This window comes from Protomyctophum parallelum (assembly GCF_964188405.1).
Source record: "Protomyctophum parallelum genome assembly, chromosome: 4".
Taxonomy (NCBI): Eukaryota; Metazoa; Chordata; class Actinopteri; order Myctophiformes; family Myctophidae; genus Protomyctophum; species Protomyctophum parallelum.
In genome coordinates this window covers 57,594,803-57,606,431 of record NC_139700.1, presented here as the reverse complement: position 1 = coordinate 57,606,431, position 11,629 = coordinate 57,594,803, and the positions used below count along the sequence as shown (strand labels likewise).

The 11,629-nt window shown below is 40.5% G+C and overlaps 1 long non-coding RNA gene across 1 annotated transcript; it reads right to left on the bottom strand.

Annotated features, from left to right (window-relative positions):
* Positions 1-7,045: 7,045 nt before the first annotated feature.
* LOC310856983 lies at positions 7,046-8,170 on the bottom strand. The gene is made up of 3 exons (XR_014569118.1): positions 8,107-8,170; positions 7,325-7,381; positions 7,046-7,135 (listed from the first exon to the last, which is right to left on the bottom strand). It is a non-coding gene; the product is annotated as an uncharacterized lncRNA (long non-coding RNA).
* Between the last annotated feature and the right edge of the window lie 3,459 nt (positions 8,171-11,629).

Genomic DNA, 11,629 nt, shown 5'->3' with positions numbered 1-11,629 from the left:
AGTTCAGTTCCAATACAGTTCCCAGTCTATCAAAGCCCTTCAGCACGTTACATAAAACCAGACAGTTAAACTCATTGTAAAGCCACACTGTACCAGTTTATAAACAACCGTATCGGTACTCACTCACAAAAGGTTTGTTGTTTAAATACCCATGCACTGCTCCTTGTTCTCCACTCAGACCCACTCAGACCCGTAAGGGTCCATTTGGTTCCATGTGTTACTCTGAATACTTTCAGAGTTACAGGGTGCATTTGGTTACAGGCAGCTACATGAGAATGGCGTCACGTACGTCAGCTGTAGCTCCCTGTGTTGTTTGTTGATGTAATCACTAGCAGGTGTGAAAACAGCCGACGTTCTGAGCTTGAAGATCGGCAGTACAGAGTCAGAATTCTATAGGTTCACCGACTTCAATGTAACACACCGGAAACTAATTAAATAACTAATAATAAAAATAACTAAAAACTAATTGTCCTATTAATAAAATAGATCCATTTATTCACATATTACATTATTTGTTCTGCCTGGTTTAAGAAAATAAACATAATTGTCTATTCTTTGTATTAAATAACTAGTTGTTCCATTAAGTTCAAACTAGTTCTATTCATTAATACATTTTAAATATGTATTTATTTAAGAAAATAAACACATTGTCTATTATTTATTGTAGAGTCATTTCCTGGAGGAAAAGTACCACACATTGTCAGCATTCAAATTAATAAGCCAGGTCATTCTGTAGAGACCTTGGGGTGAAAACCTTTGAATACCTGAGGCCTCCTTTTAGCCCATTTAGACCTGGTGAAACCTATACCTTATACCATTCATGCCGGGATCCACCCGTCTACATCCTTTATTTATTGTTTCAATAAGAATTTGAAGGTTTTCAGAAAACCTTGGGCTAGGTTTTAGAAGGTCTAAATGTGTAAAATACATTAACGATAACTAAATAGTACCACTGTATTCCTCATCCTTATTATGAACCATTTGATCTAGGGGTAATGGACCCATAAAAGACACCCGGGTATAAATGCAATAATTTATTAACAAGAAAATAATGATTTACAGATATATGGCATCATTAATAAAGTACAATCAACATGAAACATATTACTTTTATTACATTTCTTTTTTTTTACTATGGCGTCTTCTCTCGTGTATCATCAGATGTCCGGCTCCATGCTCGCCTCTCCTTAGCTGTAGTGAGTCTACAGTCCACCTGCCTGCTGGCAATATAGCCTGGTTGTGATATGTAGATGTGATTGATACGTTTGTTTTTTTAAGTCATTCTATAATTACAATACAAAGTAATTGTATTTATTTTATGTATTACTATTGTATTTTATATATTACTATGTTATTACTAATTTTATGTATAACTATATTACTAATTGTATTTATTTGATGGATTACTATGTTATTACAAATTTTACTTCATGCATTACAAATTGTATTTGTTTTATGTATTACAGTTATTACTAATTTTATTTTTATGCATTTATTTATTTTATGTATTACTGTTATTACTAATTTTATGCATTACTATATTGATAATTTAATTTATTTTATGTATTATTGTCTATATTAATAATTATATTTATTTTATCCATTACTAATTTTATGTTTTACTAATTTTATTTATTTTATTTATTTTATTTATTTTATTTATTTTATTTATTTTATTTATTTTATTTATTTTATTTATTTTATTTATTTTATTTATTTTATTTATTTTATTTATTTTATTTATTACTATTTTAATTTACTTTTATTTTAATTTACTTTTATTTTAATTTACTTTTATTTTAATTTATTATTTATTATTTTTTATCGTTCGTTTTATCAATTTATTTATATTATTATCTAGTTATTTATATTGGTTTATTATTGTATTGTTTATTATTTTCAAAGAGCCCTGATTGATCACATCTACATATCACCACTACCAGTCAGGATCTGAGTGACTCAGAACCCTGGTGACCTCCAGATGGAGCCACACAGGAGACCAGCAACGTCCTGAAGAAAAGAAAGAAATGCTCATTACTACTTTGGTCATAAAACAATATTGATTGAAATATTTATTAACAGTTTGCAGAATTACAGTACATGTCAAGCACAAACTCAATACAAAGACTGTTAACTTTAAGTGGACGATCCAATTAAGCATTACACTTGTTTACAAGAGGGTCCACCATGTTCAATTAATCAAAACATTTAGAGACGTACAAATAAGACACTATGGGGAAGGGAGGGAAAATAAACTTATACAGTGAGGGGGGAAAAGGGAGTCAAGGGATTCACATGTCTTAATGACTGTTGGTAGGGCGTTCCACATTTTGGTGGCATAGGAGTGAAAATAATTTAGTCTCTTGTTAGTGCCGAATCTGGGTTGTACATGGTTCGTTGCACTCCCTCTGGTGTTGTGGGTGTGGACTTCGTTAACATTAAGGAAGTATCTAGACAGGTACATGGGTATCTTGGTGGTGTATCGAATCTTGTGGACCAGACCCATTGCAAGATGCTGTACTCAGTCGTCGACCCCAAGCCATTCCAGCCTGTCAAAGTGGGCAGGGGTGAGGTGGGTTCGGGGGGTGAGGCCAAGTAGGAGCTTGACCAGTTTGTTTTGGGAAGTCTGGAGCCTAGTTTTAAGGGCCTGTGGTACCAGGAGGTGCATGCATAGTCAAAGAAACCTTGTACGAGGGCTCCTGTTAAGGTCTTCAAGGTGTTTTTGTTGACCAGTGAGGAGATCCTGTAAAGGAATCTTGTTCTTCGGTTGACTTTTTTGATTACGATGGTGGCCATTTTATCACTGGAAAGATTAGCCTCCAGGATGGAACCTAGGTAGGTAATTTCAACTTTACGTGTGATAACATTGTCACCAACTCTAACCAAGAAGCCATTTATTTGCCTTGCTGAGATTACTATTAGATCCAAAGAGAATGGATTCAGTTTTTCCCATGTGTAAAGATAGTTTGTTATCAGCGAGCCAGGTGCAGATTCTACCGAGTTCAGAGCTGAGGGCCTTTTCAACCTGCAGTTTGTTCCTGTCCGAGACTAGCAGTGCCGAGTCATCTGCGAACAGGAACAAGTTGCAGTCACAAGCTGATATCATGTCATGATCATAGTGTGTGTGTGTGCGCGCGTGCGTGTGTGTTGTATAGTTACCTTGCTGTGATGTAACTCTAAAGGTGATCAGAAAGTTGCTCCATTGGCTAGAAACGTGCTCTTCACCGGCATGATGAGCTTGTTCCTAAAAAAAGTCTATAGTCAACCCTAACTGATTACAGAACATGATATAAAAAAACACAACTAGAAGGATTTAGGCCTGTCACAATTACCTAATCGCCAAGTATTTGAGATACTTTTTTTAGAGATAATAGTCATAATCGTCTCCATGTTGAAAATGTTCATATATTTTCAAACATTTTAAAGAAATAATGGAAGCAACCGATCTACAAGCTCTAAATGTGTCACTTTGTAATTTACTTCTTTTTTAGTGTATAAAGTTATTGAATTATGCCATGTGCAGCTTTTTGTTTACAAAGCCTACAAAAGCCAAAGTTTTATTTAGAATGTTAGTATGACGACAATTAAATCAGCCATTATAAAACCTTAAATTCTGACAGGCCTAAACGGGTTCCAGTGGCGTCTACCGAACCTTCCAGCTCCGTCCGAGCCTCCCAGCGACCCAGAAGTCCTCAGCGGAAACACCCGGGGAAAGCTTCGGATCTCGGGCATCGGCTGAGATCTCCATTCTAACAAAGAACGAAAGAGACACACCCCAAATTAGCTTTGCTGTGTGTGTGAGCGTGTCCTGTCACAACATACACATGCACTTACAGTAACGTTTAAGAATAGGGATCGACCAATTATCGGCAACGGACGATTATTGGCTTTTTACGAAGCCTAAAAAAGCCCTAACCCTAAAGCGGTTCGTACCGTTGAGTTCCTCACAAGGCAGGCCCAGGTCCGAAGTCCTCCAGCGTCTACCCAGATCTCCGTCCTCCGTCCTCCCATCCATCCATGGACAGACCTGCAGATCTCCATCTCTAGAGGCTCCAGCTGTGTCTACTATGATCTCCATCCTGAGAGAGAAAGAAAGAAACCATTAGCTCTACAAGCTCACAACACGTTGCAACGCAGTGTGAGCTTGTAGATCTGCTATTTTTGCTGAACGCTCCCCCAGAATAGGGATGCTGGGTTGAAGTGGTTCAAAAGTGTCATTAAGACTTTGATTAGCTTGGAAAGCTGACAGACATTCAACCACAGTGCCACTAGGAGGCATCAACACATGTACCGTCCTCAACATCTTTTGTAATTTGTATTCAAGTGCTTCTAAAAGCAGATGAGATATTGAATCTCAAACTATTGTGTGGAGTCATTTAGATTTATCATAAAATATTTAAAACATTTGGATTACTGTAAATGATGCCATTCTTCGTGCCATAACAGTAAAAAAGCAGTTATCCATCCTCAGAAACAAGCAAGAACTGTTCCTACTCACAGCTCATCAGAGTCCTCTGAGGAAGCCCCCGGGGGGGGGGGGGGGGGGCTTTTGAACGGATCTCTGTCCAGGGAACATCAGCTCGTCTATCGATATCTCCATTCTAACAAAGAAAACAAAACACACCAAATTAGCCTTTCCGTGTGTGTGTGTGTGTGTGTGTATGTGTGTATATGTGTGTGTATGTGTGTGTGTATGTGTGTGCACCCCCTGTCCAGCAGCAGCATTCCAGCGACTTCTACCACGATCTTCATCCTAACAAAGAAAGATTGATTATAGTGACCAAGAGCCAGATATATATTCTATCCTGTCACAACATATATACATCCTAGTACATCAGACTTTTATTTATAGAGAACATTTAAACAGAAGCTAAACATATCACTTACAGTAATAAACGTTTAAGTTAGGGTTCTTTTTGACAGGCCTAACAGGGTCTCTTACTTTGAGTCGTCTTCTGAGGAATGCAGATTCCTGGACAGCGGGAGACCTGCAGTACATCTGGAAGAAAGACATGGCGGTTATCATCTATGAACGGCTGAAGAGCTTCGCACATCACTCCCTTGTTGTTGCTGCCAATAGTCTGGATAGTCTGAACTGTTAGGTTCTTAGCTTACTTCTTATTCTTGATGACAATTGTTTATGAATTTGATGTATTACTATGTGTTGTTGCTTACTGTAAGTCACTCTGGATAAATGTGATAACAGCCTAAATTGTTGAAATTCCTAGACGTGATCAATTAGGGTGTGCTCTTCGGTGATAGCAGTGGTGTCATTTGTATATTTTTACAGTCCCATTCCTCCCCATCATATCTTGCGGTGAAGCTGGACAGAACACTGTCCTTTAAACAACACCTGACAGCGTCAAGAGAAAGACCACCGCTTGTACCGCACCGATACGGCGTCTAGCCGGTAACGAGGCTCTGCTGAGTACTGTGCCCCAGTCTGGAGCCATAGCCCTCATGTTGGTTTGGGGCTTTTTATGCCTTTACTGATAGTTAACAGTATATAGGAAAGGGGGAGTGACACGCGGCCGTCGGGAGTCGAACCCGCAGCACGCCATCCGGCTGGCTTGGCAGCCTAGGTGCCCAGACAGTTGAGCTAACCATCCAGGCCACACTTAAATATTTAACTGCAATTTATTTGAGCGAATCGTGAAAGGCCTAGAGCGGTTCTTACTGTGCGGTTCCTCACCGGGCAGGCCCAGGTCCGAAGTCCTCCGGCATCTACACAGATCTCCGTCCTAAGAAAGAAAGAAATAAAGACCAAATTAGCTTTTGTTGAGCTGCATATTCAGAACCACTTAAACCCTCTATAGATTTGATAAAACAGACCTTTAAAGAGAGCATTTGGTATATGCTCCGATTTCACTCTACACAAATTGATTTGCCAAAAATAGCAGATCTACAAGCTCACAACACATTGCAACGCGGTGTGAGCTTGTAGATCTGCTAATTTGGCTGAACTCTCCCCCCAAAATAGAGATGCTGGGGTTGAAGTGGTTAACAAAAGTGTCATTAAGACTTTGATTAGCTTGGAGAGCTGACAGACATTCAACCACAGTGCCACTAGGAGGCATCATACTGCCATGCTATACTTCGTACCATAACAGTACAACAGATATCCATCCTAACAAGAAATATTCCTACTCACAGAAGTCCTCAGAGGAAACCCCCGGGAGGGAAGCTTTGGAACGGATCTCTGTCCTTCCACGTCTACCACGACCCATCCACCCTAAGAAAGAAAGAACGAAAGATTAATTAAAGTGACCAAGAGCCAGATATATGTACATTGTGTCCTTTCACATCATACACAAAATGTATAGAGAACATTTAAAACAGAAGCTGACCATAACACTCACAGTAATAGAAACGTTTAACATTTAAAAATGCAATATTGAAAATATGTTATGATAAATCTAAATGACAAGTCAAAGTGGTTTCTTACTTTGAGCCGCCTTCAGAGCCCCCCATGCAGATTCATCCATGGACAGTGAGAGCTGCAGATATCCACCTGTAGGGGCTCCGGTTGAGCCTCGCAGCATCTGGAAGGAAGACATGGTGGTTATAGTCTATGAATGGCTGAAGAGCTTTGCACATCACTCACTTGTTGCTGCTGCCAATAGGAATTTGTGATGTCTGTGTGGCGTTTGACAATTTGTGTCCCATTTGGTTTTTTTGGCAATACATACAATTTATATAGCGCTTTTCAAGGTACCCAAAGTTGCTTCACAAAACAGAAGTAAAAATGGCATGTTTGTGAAGCTTTTCGGTTCCACACCAGTGACTGCTGTTCCAACAGCTACATCCACAACCTGCCTGCAACAACATCAATGAAGTGCAGACGACCCGGGTACTGTGCCCCAGTCTGGAGAAACAGAAACAAGTAAGAACTATTCCTACTCACAGCTCATCAGTCCTCTGAGGAAGCCCCCAGGGGGGGGGGGGGGGCTTTGGAACGGATCTCTGTCCAGGGAACATCAGCTCGTCTATCGATATCTCCATTCTAACAAAGAAAACAAAACGCACCAAATTAGCCTTTCCGTGTGTCTGTGTGTGTGTGTGTATGTGTGTGTGTATGTGTGTGCACCCCCTGTCCAGCAGCAGCATTCCAGCGACTTCTACCACGATCTTCATCCTAACAAAGAAAGATTGATTAGAGTGACCAAGAGCCAGATATATATTCTATCCTGTCACAACATATATACATCCTAGTACATCAGACTTTTATTTATAGAGAACATTTAAACAGAAGCTAAACATATCACTTACAGTAATAAACGTTTAAGTTAGGGTTCTTTTTGACAGGCCTAACAGGGTCTCTTACTTTGAGTCGTCTTCAGAGGAATGCAGATTCCTGGACAGCGGGAGACCTGCAGTACATCTGGAAGAAAGACATAGCGGTTATCATCTATGAACGGCTGAAGAGCTTCGCACATCACTCCCTTGTTGTTGCTGCCAATAGTCTGGATAGTCTACTGTTAGGTTCTTAGCTTACTTCTTATTCTTGATGACAATTGTTTATGAATTTGATGTATTACTATGTGTTGTTGCTTACTGTAAGTCACTCTGGATAAATGTGATAACTGCCTAAATTGTTGAAATTCCTAGACGTGATCAATTAGGGTGTGCTCTTCGGTGATAGCAGTGGTGTCATTTGTATATTTTTACAGTCCCATTCCTCCCCATCATATCTTGCGGTGAAGCTGGACAGAACACTGTCCTTTAAACAACACCTGACAGCGTCAAGAGAAAGACCACCGCCTGTACCGCACCGATACGGCGTCTAGCCGATACCGAGGCTCTGGTGTTCCCCACCGCTGAGTACTGTGCCCCAGTCTGGAGCCGTAGCCCTCATGTTGGTTTTAGGGCTTTTTATGCCTTTACTGATAGTTAACAGTATATAGGAAAGGGGGGAGTGACACGCGGCAAAGGCCGTCGGGAGTCGAACCCGCAGCACGCCATCTGGCTGGCTTGGCAGCCTAGGTGCCCAGACAGTTGAGCTAACCATCCGGGCCACACTTATTTAACTGCAATTAATTTGAGCGACAATAATCGACCAGTAAAAAGAAACCTCATAAATCGTGAAAGGCCTAGAGCGGTTCTTACTGTGCGGTTCCTTACCGGGCAGGCCCAGGTCCGAAGTCCTCCGGCATCTACACAGATCTCCGTCCTAAGAAAGAAAGAAATAAAGACCAAATTAGCTTTTGTTGAGCTGCATATTCAGAACCACTTAAACCCTCTATAGATTTGATAAAACCGACCTTTAAAGAGAGCATTTGGTATATGCTCCGATTTCACTCTACACAAATTGATTTGCCAAAAATAGCAGATCTACAAGCTCACAACACGTTGCAACGCGGTGTGAGCTTGTAGATCTGCTAATTTGGCTGAACGCTTCCCCCAAAATAGAGATGCTGGGGTTGAAGTGGTTAACAAAAGTGTCATTAAGACTCTGATTAGCTTGGAGAGCTGACAGACATTCAACCACAGTGCCACTAGGAGGCACCATACTGCCATGCTATACTTCATAGTTCATACCATAACAGTACAACAGATATCCATCCTAACAAGAAATATTCCTACTCACAGAAGTCCTCAGAAGAAACCCCCGGGAGGGAAGCTTTGGAACGGATCTCTGTCCTTCCACGTCTACCACGACCCATCCACCCTAAGAAAGAAAGAACGAAAGATTAATTAAAGTGACCAAGAGCCAGATATATGTACATTGTGTCCTTTCACATCATACACAAAATGTATAGAGAACATTTAAAACAGAAGCTGACCATACCACTCACAGTAATAGAAACGTTTAACATTTAAAAATGCAATATTGAAAATATGTTATGATAAATCTAAATGACAAGTCTAAGTGGTTTCTTACTTTGAGCCGCCTTCAGAGCCCCCCATGCAGATTCATCCATGGACAGTGAGAGCTGCAGATATCCACCTGTAGGGGCTCCGGTTGAGCCTCGCAGCATCTGGAAGGAAGACATGGTGGTTATAGTCTATGAATGGCTGAAGAGCTTTGCACATCACTCATTTGTTGCTGCTGCTAATAGGAATTTGTGATGTCTGTGTGGCGTTTGACAATTTGTGGCCATTTGTTTTTTTTGGCAATACATACAATTTATATAGCGCTTTTCAAGGTACCCAAAGTTGCTTCACAAAACAGAAGTAAAAACAAATTAGAAAATAAACTAGTTAAAAAGGTTAAAAACTAGAATTGTTTGGCATGTTTGTGAAGCTTTTCGGTTCCACACCAGTGACTGCTGTTCAACAGCTACATCCACAACCTGCCTGCAACATCATCAATGAAGTGCAGACGACCCAAGTACTGTGCCCCAGTCTGGAGCCGTAGCTCTCATGTCAAGAAGCTGGATGCTGCCCTCAACACAGGATGGGCCACCCCAAACAAACTGCCTGCCTGCTCTCGCTGGAATCACTCCAACAGAGGTCAGACGAGAAGCAGCCACGCTGGCCCTCACCGGGAAGGCACAGCTGAGTGAATCCCAGCCATCTCCTCCACAAGGTCATCAGAGACACCACAGCACACGTGCCTCAAGTCACGGTGCCCTTTGCCACAACACACACACACACACACACACACCAAGTCACGGCACCCTTTGCCACAGCACACGTGCCTCAAGTCACGGTGCCCCTTTGCCAACACAGGCCCAAGAACTGCTCCACACAACACCAGCTGACACCTCCAAGGCATCCTGGGTGAAGGCAAGACAGAGGGACCAGTGGAATACATGGAGGACCCCAAATATGTTCTTTGCCAGCACCTCCCCTGCAAGGAGTGGACAACCCTCAAAGCAGAAGTGGGACATCTCGGACAGTGCCCACTGTGAATGCGAGGATCCACTACAGACTGTGGAACACGTAATGACCATTTGCCCCAAATACCGGCCACCGAATGGTGATCGTGGCTTAGTGGCCTAGACAATGACACACTGTACTGGCTTGTTCTATGGACATACGGCAGAAGATGTTTACGAAACGTATTTTTTGTAATTTCTTCATTTTTTCGGCATGTTTGTCAAACCTTTGTGGCATTTAATTTATGGAACTTGTGGATGTTTATTTATTTATTGGTGAAGTTTTAGTGGCACTTTGAAATGTATTGACACATTTGATATATTTTTTGTTAGGGATGTCCGATATTATCGGCCGATAAAGGCATTAAAAATTAATAACCCTAACCCTTAATTTTACTTTATTTATTTTTTTACATTAAAAACATCTACAAGCTCACAATACAATAAGACACATGTGAGCTTGTAGATCTGCTATTTTCAAATGATTTTTATACATTTGAAAACTTGAGATGAGAGATTAGATCATTTTAGATGAGACATTTTGCATGAGTAATTATTAATAATTACTTTTGGTAAGTACATTTTTATACCAAAACCTTTGTACCTTTACTCGAGTACATGTTGAATTTACTTGTAACGGAGTATTTCTATATTGCAGTATTTATAGCCTACTTTTATTTAAGTAAAACGTTTGAGTTATGTTTCCACCACTGGAAAAAGCCTGCATATATATATATATATATATATCGGTATCTGTTGATATCGGCAATTAGGAGTTGGACACGGACTGTCGGACATCCCTTGATTTGTGTGATTTTGTGCAGCTTTTAGTGAGTTTGTGGCATTTTGTTTACTTTAGTTTTTTTGTTTTGTGAAGGACCAAAGAGCACACCCAGTATGTATCACAAGGCTATTTCCACCAGTCAGGTGTACTTATATCTACATCTCATAAGCGGCCATGTACTAAACACTACAGATATCACAATTTGACTTTGGCAGCAGCAAGAAACGACTGATATGCAAAGCTCTTCAGCCATGCTTCTCTCTATACAAACACTCATAATGTCCACATGGAAATCTTAGCAGCCAGGATGGGGTGGTCGGCCTGGAGGCCACTCATAACCCTGGTGACCTTCACATGGACATCTTAGCAGCCAGGATGGGGTGGTCGGTCTGGAGGCCACTCAGAACCCTGGTGACCTTCACATGGACATCTTAGCAGCCAGGATGGGGTGGTCGGCCTGGAGGCCACTCAGACTTGGGGACACAGGAGACCAGGGCATCTATGGTCATCTCCATCCACATCTAGAAAGAAAGAAAGACATCAGAAGCTGACCATATCACTCACAGTAATAGAAACATAAAATAAAAATATCCCTTAAGACATCTATAACTAAAATGTAAAAATAAACCTTCTGTAACATAACACCTTCAATATATTATTTCTTTCATAAATAGAGAATATTTTACTCCATAGGAACTGTTCACGTTGCAGGTTGATGATGTCCATGTGTGGTCCAGCGCCATGGAATGCATAAAAAAGTATTTTAAATATTGCTTTGATGCTTACATTAATCTTAGGAAGTATTAAGCTGTTTTTTATTAGCATACGGTATGCATTCCATAGGGATAGACCATATGGACATGACATAATCAACTTGCAACAGGAGCAGTGAAAGTGAATTTTATGAAAGAAATAAAATAGTTTCCATTTTAAGATTTGTTATAGAGGGTTAAGTATAATGTCTTAAGGCATAGGCCTATTTGTCTTTAACCAGGGATCCTTTAAAGAATATTTAAAAGTGCAA